Here is a 12,698-nt window from a genome sequence, read left to right as displayed (position 1 = left end):
GAGGGGGAAGTGAAGGCTGCAGTGGCAGGAGGAGCTATCCTACTGTCCTTCATCCCTGGGATGACATCTGTACTACCAAACAAGGAAGGGTCAGGGATCCCACAGCAAGGGAGCATAGATTGACTCATGTCCACACTGCTTAGGAGAAGGTTGGTAGGAGTGGTCCAAAACAGAGCCAGAGAGAGAACCAGCAGTGCAGATGATCTGGCTCCCAGGACCTGAGATCATTCCATGGCCATCTTGCATTCAACCATACTGGGCTACATGGAGGGCTGTGTTCACAATTAGCAAATAGAGTGGCCCAACTGGAGAAGATTTGCAGAGAGAAACAGTCCTGATAAATCAGTATCTGTGCTACAACATTTTGCTGTTTTATTGTGGATTTACTCTAGTTTAACGCTCACTAGTGGTGGGAGCAGATCTTCCCATTCACCCCCGGAGAACTCAGTGCGCTGCCTGGAGCCAAAGCAGGTGGAGGATGATGAAGAGTAAATATATTTCTTTTCACCTGCAGCGAGCTTTTTTTCTTGTTATTCAGGTGATGGTCAACAGTCTCAGACCAGAGAAAGAGCTAAATCTTGCCCTATGTGCCATAAACATTATTCCAGGCAGTAGGCAAAATGCTCTGTAAAAGTCCTTGGAAGATCCCCATCCTGGGGTAATATAGTGCGTGACACACTCTGGTAACAAGCTTTTAATCTCCTCTTACAGCCTTTTCTAGAGATTCAAAAATCTGTTATTATTCAAATGGGTATGTACTACTGATTGGTCTCATTTAAGGATTTTCAAGTACATTTTAAAGGTCAAGCAAGTAATTTTAATCAGTCATGTGGTTTTTGACAGCAGCACCTGGAAAGCACATTTATTATATTTGCCATTACATATTTGGATCGCGTGCAGGGGCAGTGCTTCTCCCCTGCTTGTTTCGCTCTCCATCGTCAAGCTACTGGCACTGATCAACCAGTGCATCCACAGGAGAGCACTGTCGTTGCAGCACTTCAAATCTGAGTCACAGTTGCTTGGATGGGGGCCCAGGACCCGTGTCTTACAGCTGCTGGTTAAGATAGTAGTAGCTGCATTAAAGCGGTGCTGCTGTCAGCTCAGAGCATTCCTGGCTACTTAATCCGTACCGCTCTCTCCTAGGCTGCCTGGCTAGTAACCATTTGGATATTAATCTGGTGTAGTTGTTCTGAAATTCTTGTGTGCAGGCTACTCGTGCAGTGGTTGTGGAGAGCTGTCAGATCGCAAGATGACAACCGACTGTCCTCACTTAACAGTCTGCAGAACTGTAAGCAAAGAAAATGAGAATATTTTCCCATTTCCACAAATAGCAGTCACAGACTGGGAGCAAGGTTCAAGCTGCCGTAGCATCAGCTCCTACCATGTAAACTAAGAGGCTAATGCATTGCTTAGGGAGCAGTGGTACATACAAGGACGGGCAGCAAGGCTGACCAGCCGCGGCACGAAACAGATGAGAGTCTTCAGCTTAGGAAAAAAAAGAGAGTTAAATGGGATCTGACAGAAGCCCATGAAGTCATCTATTGTGTGGAAAAACTGAACTTGGGAGAACTGCAGGGCGTGTAATGAAGTGGTTAGAGAGCCCATTTAAGTAGACAGAAGTGCTTTTTTTGGTGTTTTTCCACTATGTTTTTGGAACACGTTAGGGTTTGGTGGAAGGCACTCAAAAAGGGACAAGATCCACTCATACAAGGCTGGTGATGCAGTAGTCCGGCTAGGGCAGCTGGCCAGGGAAGCCCCCAGGTCCCTGCTTGCTGGGAGTCAAGCAGCACACCTGGGGAAAAGCTGCTCCTGGTGTGCGCTGCTCTTGCACCCTTCTCTGAGGTGCCGGCGGAGCTGAAACTCGAGGGATCCTGCATGGAGCCTAGGGCAGCAGCTCGGCTGCTCTTCAGGGTGAGCAGCGGTCAGGGGACCACGTGTGCCACCAGGACACCATCAACTGTTAGTGAGGAAGGAGTCAGTTTTAGCCCTGCTGACAATTTCAGCTGGGATGCGGCTCTCACCATAGGAAAACTCAAGAACCCCAGGATTTTGCAGCCCATTCAGACCGTTTCCAGATCTGACCAGTCATTTTTAATTTACACAGCACAGGGTGGAGGTTTAAAACAATTTACAGTTTACAGCAACTCAGCTCTGTTTTGCTCTGTTCACGGGAACAAAGTTCGTAGCGCTGGTTTTATGGTACCACCTTGCTTTTATACTCCACGCTTTGTTAAACATGATAATGAGTTCAGCACTGTATAGCACACTTAGTGCTGTGCAGAAAATAAAAGTTATTTCCTGCCCACACTTCAAAAGAGCTGCTGCGATGGTAAAGGCTCTTTCAACCTTAGGGCTGCTAGCCGAAACAGTATGTATGCTGGGTTAGTCTGTCAAAAAGCTCTATATTGCAAATGTAAATTTATCTTTGTAAGAATGACAAGCTCCTGTTCAAAGCAAAGCACTATATAAAGCAGTTCACTGAGGCAGTATGTTTTACCATATTCCCCCTCTGGAAGAGAGAGGAGTTTTGTATTACATTAATCAGCTTCTAAGCCCTGAAGGTCACAATTATCTGGCCACTATTTTTCAGTATTAGTGATTTTAGTACATGATTAACTTTCATGTGTGCATCATTAAGATGAGGGATTGTTTTTGAAGTTTCAAACAGAGCAGCAGGTCTTAGCTGTAGTATTTGCCATACTTGCTCAGCCACTGTTAAAAGGGATGATTTATAGAAAATCCAGCTGTGAGTTTTCGTTTCTTCAAGAGCAGGAGGCGGGACTAGAAACCAACCTAAAACCAAGCAGAGCATTGATCAGAGTAGAAATGATGTAGAGCACAGCTCCGCAGACAACAGCTAAACATCGTGGAAGTATTAGCTGGCAGCGATAAAGAGGCGGAAGCAGCGCTCAGTGACAGAGGAGCCATCTGTCAGGAACTGGGAATCCAATTCCGAGAGAGCAGAAAATGAAGTACAGAAGAAAGTGATTTTGGTTCAAAGGTACAGTGAAGCCCAAGGATATCTGTGGACAGTAAGTTTCTATACTGTAGCAGGGATGGTTAATACAGCAGCTAGTACTGTTTGCAAGGGCTTTTCAGCTTTGAAAACAGGCATAAGTAGCTCCTTTATAAAACAGCTTTTACTTAAAGTTTTTTATTTGTTTTTAAGATGTAAATAAGCTTATCTGTTTGAGGCAGCTTGTTTAAAAACTTGTAAACAAACTTTAAAACTGCTGGTGTCCATCACTTCAGAGGGTGGTTTTGTTTAATAAGGTCATCTCCTGCCGAGGAAAGATTTGTTCGTAACCTTTCTGAAAAAAATCTTTGAAGAAAAGACTGCTTTGGCCCCAGTTGCGAGGTGAAAAAGGGTAGGCAAGATATTTTTTCTGGAAAGGGGAAAGGAGTTCCCACCCAAATAGATCTAAACTAACTGGAACTACAGTGTATAAACACCCCGGAGCTAAATCCTACCCTCGCTTACACTGATGTAAGTCAGGTTTAAGTCTGCTGCAGTTAATAAAATTACTCCTGATTTAATTAAGGATAGAATTTGGTTGCACATTTCTTAATAATGAAAAAGCCCCATGGTTCTTTCCAAAGTGCATTTTATGTTAACTGATTATTAAGGACTTGCTTTAAAATACGTTAAAATTAATTGTAAACTCACATTGTGATGCATCTTTTGTCATGTATTTGTCTCCTTCTTTGAAACTAGCACAAAAGCCAGCATGAGATATTGTAAGCAATCCTGTTATTTCTTGTTAGTAAGTTCTCAGGTAAGGTTAGCCCTGCTCGTAATTTTAGTCATTTCATTCAGTGTCTCGTATTTGTGTTGATATGCTTTAATCCCAAAAAGGTTTGTGAAGCTCCAGCTGGGAGCAATAAGGTGATACTAGCTGTAGCAGAAAAGTGCCAAAGTTCTGTACAGGACCCCAGACTGTATTATTGGGAAAGAAACTGTTCTATTACAAATTGTACAGAAAAATTACTCGTTGCAGTGGTTTTAATGTATGAGTTAGAAGCATAAGCATTGGCTGCTGACTGAGAAAAAAAACAACAACCAACCCAAACCCACACACTATTATGGCCCAATATGGATGACAAAACACTGTAGCATGTGTGGGAAAATGGCTGCAGTCCAATGTCTGGAATCATTTATCTTCTGGTAGAGTCTGGAAGATGACTGTTTTATGTATTTTACAGAAATCCCTGCTGATTGATTTCATTTACTTAGGGGGAGGGGGCATGGTGACTGATGGCAGGGACAACTGGAGGAAAAAAAAAAAAAAAAAGTGGATTCTTTACATTATCCCAGCATCCTGTTCTGGTTAGGCTTGTTGGCACCTTTTGAGGGGACCAGACCGTGCTGGGCAGCCCAGTACATCCTGCCGCTGCTTTTGCTACTACAAAGAGCCAGAGGTTTGCTGCTTCTTTCTGGGTCTCAGTGAGCTGAAAGTTGCAGGTTCTGCTTCCACTAGAGCCAGGCACATTTTGGAAATTATGATTTGCGGAGGTCTGAAGGGGGATGGACAGGATTGGGTACAGGTCTCTGTAGCCTGCTGGTAATTTGGCTGGTGGTGGGTGCTGTTATTGAAGAGGAAGGAAAGAATTTTTGAAAGGTCTGGGGGGAAAGTCTGTTTTCAGTGTGCAGGGCTTGCTGAAATAGCTCATCCCACTTTGGCACGAGGTCTGTACACCGGGATGATGATACAGTTTTCTTCTGTCATTTGTTGTTAAAATAACCACAATTTCTAGTGTTTCTTTATTGGTAAGGAAAAAAGAGCTTGTCAAGCACGGTACAGACAACAGGGATATGGTGTACATCAGTGTCTTTCCTTTACCTTACTGTTATTTTTGTGTGTGCTCTGCCTGCCTGTCTGTCAAGGTGTTTGCCTTCAAATCAATTAGTCTCACATCATGGGATGACAGTGACTTGTTATATACCAGACATAACTACAGACTTTTGCTTTCATGTTGCAGGGAATCAGTGCCAACATTTTCATATGATGAAACAAGAGTGGGGCGATACATTTCCTAGTCAGCACCCTGCTACTGCTTTGAGGTTTAACAAAAATGAGGAGAAAATGGATTTTTCAATTAAGAATACTACTTAATTTTGTACCCTTCAGTCTCTCACAGGGTCCTCCACTAATGGTTACAATGCCAGGTCCAGTGCAGGGTCTCATTACAAACCTGGAGAAAGGGAGAAGTATTGTGTCTCTTTCATCACATCCAGTTTCTCAGACATAACCACTTAATACAGTCAAGACATTCCTCATTGACAGAGTGGGAAAGAAAGATCTACTTTATCCCAACTGCCAAGGTAGCTTGACATATTTATCAAGTATTTTTGTCAGATTGGTAGGTGCTATTAAGCACTGTGCTTAGACAGCATCCCGAGAATAAACCCAGCATCCCCTCCCTTCTGAACCAGCATTCTGTACTATTGCCTTGTGGTGTCATTCAGCCCACTCAGGTTCTTTGGCTTCACTGCTCATCATGCTGTCTTGATGTGCACTCATTTTCTGTGTCTGTTGAGGATGTGCTTATCGCTGTCAGACATCTCTGTTACTCAAGGGTTGACCTCTGATTTGTAAGTTTATAGGAATTCAGATTAATCGTAACCTTCTCTACTTTCTTAATGTTCTTAGCCTCCTTGTCAGCCACTGCATGTCTTGGTTATCCTCTCACAGAACAGTTTCTTGTTGGGACCCTCCCAGGCGGTCTTGTTCTTGAATAATTGAGTTTAAGCCTTTCCTGCTTTTTGGTAGATCTAACTGGGGAGGGCAGTTGGTAGTGCTGTGGGTTTCAGGTGAAGGTACTGCTTCTTTGCCTTGGGTATGCCACTTAGCTGCCCGATGACACAGCAAATCTAATGCCCCAGTGACTTATTTAGAAGATCTGCTTTTATCATGGGGTCCTTGAGGGGAACGGTCTTCCTTGTTGAGAGGACTTTTAATGAGATAGTGCAGGTAAACAGATCCAGTATAAGTCCAGTGCCTTCTTTTAATCTTGCATTTGGGCAGGAGGGGGAAAAAAGTGGTGTGAGCTGATGCAAACTTGTTTTTTCATCCAATGGAACTGCATTCTTCTGGTAATTTGGAGCACGTTTGGGGACTGCCAGCCCCCAACCCTTCCTCTTCTGTAATGATTTGTAGGATATTGTGCTCAGGCTCCAGCCATTTCAGCTACTGCCCGCACAGTCCCTACGTTTTTATTAGTCAGCTCTTCAGTCTTTTCATTACCTGGAAACATCCTTCCTCTGGCCACCACAAAGGTGCCTTCCTGAGTGTGCTGCCTCTTACAAGTTAAATGTCTCAGAACAAAGTTTTCACACATCGCACATTATCCTGTTTTTTTAATAAATGTTGTCCTTTTGTACTTTGCAATACAGTACATGACAAACATAGGCTAGGTGGCAGAGCTACAGCTGCCTCTTGTTTTCTTATCAGATACTGTTAAAAACAGAGAATTAGATTAACAAAAAGAAAAAATAAAGAAGGGAGTTCTGTAGGCTGTGGAGTGTTGTAAAACCTCCCACTGAATGTCTGCGCAGGACATACAGCAACAGCAAAGCTGTTATGTACTAAATGAGTTTGGAGTAGGGGCCAACTGAATGCAATGCATATTATTCATTTATAACCCTAACCTAGAATCATGAATTTTTGCTGTCCCATAAAAAGATGACTTTATGTGACCCTTTAAAGCCTTCAGCATCAAGTGGCATTAAGTTGATGGCTACTTGTTTTGTACCTTCAGTGAAAAATTATGCATAAATCAAGTAGGCTTTGCCTGTAATGTACTCATAATCTTCACAAGCAAAACTCCCACCCAAATCTAGTGATCAAGCATGGTTCCTTGAACTCAGCGGAAAGGTCACCTCATAAAAAAATATAGGGGTATAATATTCAGGCCACCCAGGCAATTTTTTTTGGCTGGGACATTGCTTTAATTAAGTGATTGTAAAGTTAAAATAATAATGGGATTCTGATTTAAGCAGATAAAAGCCAGGGGAGCTACATTAAACTCAGTTTCCATTCATTGAACCCATCCAGATGAGCTGAATTCACTCAATGAAGAACATTTTTGCAGAGGGACAGACAGGATGGGCCAAGGTTGAGTCCTGAATGTTCTGGGGTTTGCATATTTGAAGCAAGCCCTTAGCATTGTTTTGTTCCTTAATCACCTCTGGTTTGTTTATTTATTGATGCTTTTGAAGGTAAATAGACTTAGTAAAACACAATCATCTTGTTTGTGTCACTTGAAAGCTCCCATTAAATCTGCGGAAGTTTTAGACAAAAGGAAAAGAATGATTGAGAGGACTTTTGTGGGGATGGTCTTCCACTTACAATTAAAAATAGTGGTATCTGTCTTTTAAAGGAAGAATTGAGTTACTGAATTGCAAATGAAATGGAAGGTCTTGTGAAATCACTGGCTGGGACTGTCTCAGCTCTTGAAATCTGACAACACAGCCAACCATTTGGGCAGAAGGTGAATGGGAACCAGTGGTCCTGCAGAAGGGGTTGGTGGCTGGAGCATCTTCATGGACCACTGCTGGAAGGAGTAAAGGCTGGACTTACCTATTCTGTATGAAATGGCCCATCCATCTGGGGGAGACTTCGTGGGAAATAGGAATACTATTTGCTTTAGCACTTGTTACGCAGGCTTTGAACAGGGATGAAAACTGCAAGTCCTTTGCCAGCCATGAGCACTGATGTGCAGTTGTAAAGTCACAACATGGTCCCACCTGGTTTAGTTTTGGGGAAATATTTGGAGCTTGTACCTGCTATCTGCTGTCTGTGTCCCTGGGCCCGCCATACCTGCACCCTAACCCCAACTCCAAAAAGCACCTCTGCACATTCTTTTTCAGCGCAGTGGACCACAGTGTCCTGGCATTACTCCTTCCCTTTGTGTCTCTTCTGTGTCTGTGCATCCCAGCTGGCACACCTAGAGCAGCACGGGGGCCCTCGCTTGTCAGAGAAGAAGGATTTAGCAAACTGTTTGTTCAGGAGATGTTAATTTATCACGTCCCTCCACCAGTGGATAATGACCTAACTTGGGCAGCTCTGTTGTATTAATTTGGTTTGCAGGAATATGCACACAGGTGACCAGGAGCAAATGTGGTAGATACAGGTGCAATGATGTGTACCTCTTGTGCCTCTGAGCCACTGAATCCAAAATCTAGATATATGTTAATATTTAGCACTTATATAGTGCATTAAATCTCCATAGGCCTGTAGGGACATGTCTAATTTTTACATCCAAATTAATAGAAGAGGTAATCACACATAACAGTCAGTCTTTTCATCACTCAACCTAATGAGGAATGAAGACACTATTTTGTTTGGACTGGGATTGCTTCTACATACCTGAAAATACCATCCCATATTCTCAGTTCTTTGTAAAAACACCACGAGTTTGTTGTTGCAAGAACATTTCAGACAGCTGCATATTGAGTCAACTTGACTTTTTAACTGAACTGAAAATTAGGAGACTGACCCAGATCTCAGTGGGGTACCTCCATTGGAGTTTTTCAGTGAATTTAGGTGCTGAACAAGCTAAACCAGTTCATTTTAAAAAATTGTTTGAAAATCGTCTTTTAGAAAATAGAGTCTTGAAAGCCTGGTACTGATAATGGGCATGCTGGCAGACCTTTAAGGCAGCAGCTGAACACCCTCACACTTCATATTATTTATTTATATTACATTTATATTGCCCACTCCAGCTTCCAAAGTGAATTCAATAGACAGCTGTAGTTCTGCCTTAATTCCTCAGCCCTGGTTGCTATGGCATCCAAGTTAGGAAAATACCTGCCAGCTCCAGGTGGCTGAGCACGCAGATGGGTGAAACATGAACAGTAATTTAGGGAACCATGAGGTGGTATCCTGTGACCACTAGGTATTGTCCATGGTTTTTTTGCAAAAAGGGGCAAGGAGCTGTCAACATTGCTGGGAAACCTGGGGGTTATTTAGCTGCAACAAAAGCAGCAACCCACATTTGTACTGAGAGGCTCTGGTAGGGAGCTATGAAATAATTTAATGAACTGTTCAAATTAAATACAAAGTTAGAGATTAGAAGGGGCTTGCTGGTATCACCTACAGTCATGCTCAATAGCATCCTGCTCTGCGATTTGTTCCACTCAGCTCTGTGGGATTATAATAGTTGCTGAAGAAGGCAGCAGAACTGAGCCTTCAGGTTAAAGACACATATAATGAGAATTGTAAGTACTGTGCAAAAAAATCTTTTATTATTTACAGTCTTGGTACTGAGAATTTGTCCCTTGAGACCTGCATAATGTCATAGAAATAGGATCTACAAATTCAAACTTTTTAGTCTTAACTATGTTCAGGGTAAGTATTGAAATGCTTCGGTAGAGTTTTTCCCCCCGTCCAATTGTCACTGTTTTAAGTCATCTTAATAGCAAGAATTGATTTTCAATGAAAGCAGATTTTTTCCCCAACATTTCTTTGTTTCCAGTAAGAAAAGAACAAGAACAAAGACTAGCAAACAAAATACAACTTTGTCTAAAATCTCATAAAAGCTCTTACATGAGAATCTATCAAGCCTGGGAAAATATGTGTTCTTTTGTAAAAAACATATTTTTCCTTTAAGTCACTGCTAGATTGCAAAAGTTCACATAACATATTGGTATGTGTATGTGTTTATGTAAGGCGGACCTCTGTATTTCACTTTCTTATGTCAGTGTTGCCTCGGCAACTGTATTTTATTGATTAATAGAATAGATGTAATTTGTTTCAGAGCTGCATCAGCTTACATGTTCATTTTTCTTTGTGGTTTCATTTTCTTATTGTCTGAGTAAAATTATTTTTCAGATATGAGAAATAACATTCTTTTGGTCTTTTTGGAGGTGTTTCTGTGGCTGTACACAAAACCCAACAAAGTTTGACAAATGCAAGCTGATAAAGTCATCAAATACTTTTATCTAGTGATACAGGCATTTGTTATTAAAGTTCTTTTGCTGTGTCTGTTAACCTGGTATCTTATCTGTAGCTTCAATGGCAACCAACTGGAGACTGTCCATGCGGTTCCAGTTATTAGATACCTGCGTGGTGGTTTTCCTCCAGAGATTTCAAACTCCAATTCGTAATACTTTGCAGGATCTCTTTGAACTAAATATTATTATATAATTTATTTTACACTTAAATAAGCTGAGATATGGAAAATTTGCCCTCACGTAAATCTGAAATAGTGCTGAGAGTAGCTCCTGAAACACAAGAACCTTTTACTTTCGTTCTACCCGTTGTGGGTTTGTCAGGTCTAAGGGTTAGTTCCTGCTTTAGGACAGTAGCATTTAACCAAGCTGTTGTCCCATCACCAGTCCTAGTTCTGTGAGTGCTGGTCACTTTTATAAGAAGTCATGATCCTGACCTGAAGACCTTTCATTTTCACACAAACCGAGCATGGCAGAGGATGGAAAGGGTAGGCAGGATACCATGTCTCAGTTCAGGTGGTGCCACTGCCTAATTACGTGCACAGCTGGACAGATCCACATAGTTAGATTTACCAGATATCTTCCTGCTTTTGGTTTTGTCCTTTCCCGCTGAGTTTATTTGTTTCATGGTTTATGAGTATCACAGGAGCCAAGAGCAGGCAGGGTGTGCATCTTCCTGGATTAGATGAGCAACAAGGAAAAAACAGGGAGGCCGAGGAGGAGGAGGAGGAGTACAAGTAACAGATGGGAAAGTAATGGATGTTCAGACAGATGTTGGTGTAAAAGATGTCTTTTTTTATGTAGAACTGAAAGCATAGCCACCCCTACAGTCCTAATATTAACAATTTACAAATTATAGCAGTGATTGTATTTATATGTCATAGAGAGTTTAAATGATGGGAATGGGTTGTCAACACACATAGGAAAATAAGTCTGAAAATCTCTAGCACTTTCTTTAAATATAATAGTTTCTGACAATTAAATATCCCATTGGTCTTTATCTAAATATTTATCTTCAGTGAAATTACAAGAAGTCCACAGTCAGAGAAAACCCACGCTCTTCTGTTCTCTGTCTTAAAGATTAAATGATGTTCTAGCCTTAAAAAAGCGCTTGGTTCCTGATTTTATCCTGGGTTTGTTTCGTGGATAACTGAAAAAAAGAAAGAGTCAGCCATTGATGGCAAGCAGGCACAATGGCACTGTTACTAGATAGGGGTTTTGAAGGCTGTTTACCATGCTAAGTCACAGACCATGACATGAAATCATGGTTTTAATCTTTTGGATGAAAACATTCAGCAACAGGCCTTCCTAGCAACAACACTCCACATAACACAAAGCCTCATTTTCTTGCAAGGATCATGAAGTTTTACATGGATTTTCTGGGCCAGTCTTTGGCAGCAACAACACTAATTTATTCCAGGTGAAAGTCAGGCCCACTGTAATTAGCAATACCATGGTATTTGTCTGAAAAATCAAGAAACACTGACATCTTTTAGAGAGGCCACGTGTCTTGTGGAGAACGCAGTCCATTTAATTCAAGCTTTTAGGTACCTGGGGTTAAGCAGATGGTCCAGTCCATTTGTCATAACTGCTTAAACTCCTTGTACAGTCTAAGGAGAGCAGCAGTTTCTTACTAAAGACCTGCAGAGGGAGATCTGTTCCCCATCTCCATCCATCCACCCACCCACCCAAGGATGATTCAGTCCGCCTCATTCAAGTAAATACCTCTTCCATTGGGAATATAGAGGGACAATGGGAAATAAATGCTGGTACCTCCATTTACTCATTTGAAGATGGATGTGACTTATCTTCCTGTTGCATAATAACCCAAGAATTAGAGCACTCACCCCAGAGAGAGGAGGTCCTGGGCTCTACTCGGTCTGAGTGGGCTGAGCTCACATCTTCTACACTTAACTCAGAGGAGCTAAATTCCTCCCTTTGCAGGATGACCATCCGTAAGTCTCCATGCTTTTGTTTCTTATCCTTTCCTTTTCTGCCTGTCTGTGAGGACTGTAAGCTCTGCAAGGCATCAGCTCATTTGTCATCAAACGTTTGAGCAGCACTGACTGTTACAAGGTTCTGATTTTGGCTGAGGTTTGTAATGAAATGTAAGTAAAAGTAACACTTGGGCAAATTTCTCCCTTCGCACCACAAAAAAAAAGCTGAGTGAAAGCTTTGTTCTGGTAGATGCATTACATATTTTTGGCTGGTATTGGTAGGAAGTGGGCTTTGTACAGCCTTTGCTTGTGACATAGTTTGTGGAACAGATGATGCATCTTCAGTGATGTTGGACTTGACGTGTATTTAGGGAATTGCTGGATGCTTATTGGTGTTCTATGGGCATTATTATTTCCTCATTTTTGGTTATCTCTTCTAGGGACATTTGTGCCACAGCTTAGTAGTTCTGTAGCGCTGGGAAATAGGCAGGTCCAGGGTTTTCTTGCAAGTGACTCTTTTAGGAAATTTTTTGAACCCAGGCCAGTACATAGCTCTGACCAGAGGTAGGTTGCAGAGCTCCTACTCAGTGCCACAGCCCTCAGTATCATCTTCTCTTGGAGTTTCTAAAGAAGGAAGCAGTGAGAGGGACAAGGCTCTGAGGGCATTATGCTGTGAGGACATTGTGCAGTCACTCCTGCAGCACTGGTGAAGAATGCAGCAGTGATATGTTCCTCGTATGAGTCATTCTGGAGCTGCCAAAATTTGAAGCAGCCCATTGCCCTGTGATGACTACTGGATGACCTTTATT

The 12,698-nt window shown here is 42.0% G+C and overlaps 1 protein-coding gene across 5 annotated transcripts in view; it reads left to right on the top strand.

Annotated features, from left to right (window-relative positions):
• Positions 1-12,698, top strand: part of STARD13 (StAR related lipid transfer domain containing 13) — a 297,402-nt gene that overhangs the window by 219,154 nt on the left and 65,550 nt on the right. For 2 of the 5 annotated variants that reach the window (XM_027815562.2, XM_055702064.1), the window contains exon 1: positions 2,791-3,032. The exons of the other annotated variants lie outside the window; for them this stretch is intronic. The gene's annotated coding sequence lies outside the window, so the exon portion shown is untranslated. Of the gene's footprint in view, positions 1-2,790; positions 3,033-12,698 lie in introns of those variants that run through there. 5 annotated transcript variants of the gene reach the window in all.

The sequence above is a fragment of the Falco cherrug genome, chromosome 2 (assembly GCF_023634085.1).
Source record: "Falco cherrug isolate bFalChe1 chromosome 2, bFalChe1.pri, whole genome shotgun sequence".
Lineage (NCBI taxonomy): Eukaryota > Metazoa > Chordata > Aves > Falconiformes > Falconidae > Falco > Falco cherrug.
Note: the sequence above shows the minus strand (reverse complement) of the source record. Positions and strands in the feature narration are given on the sequence as shown.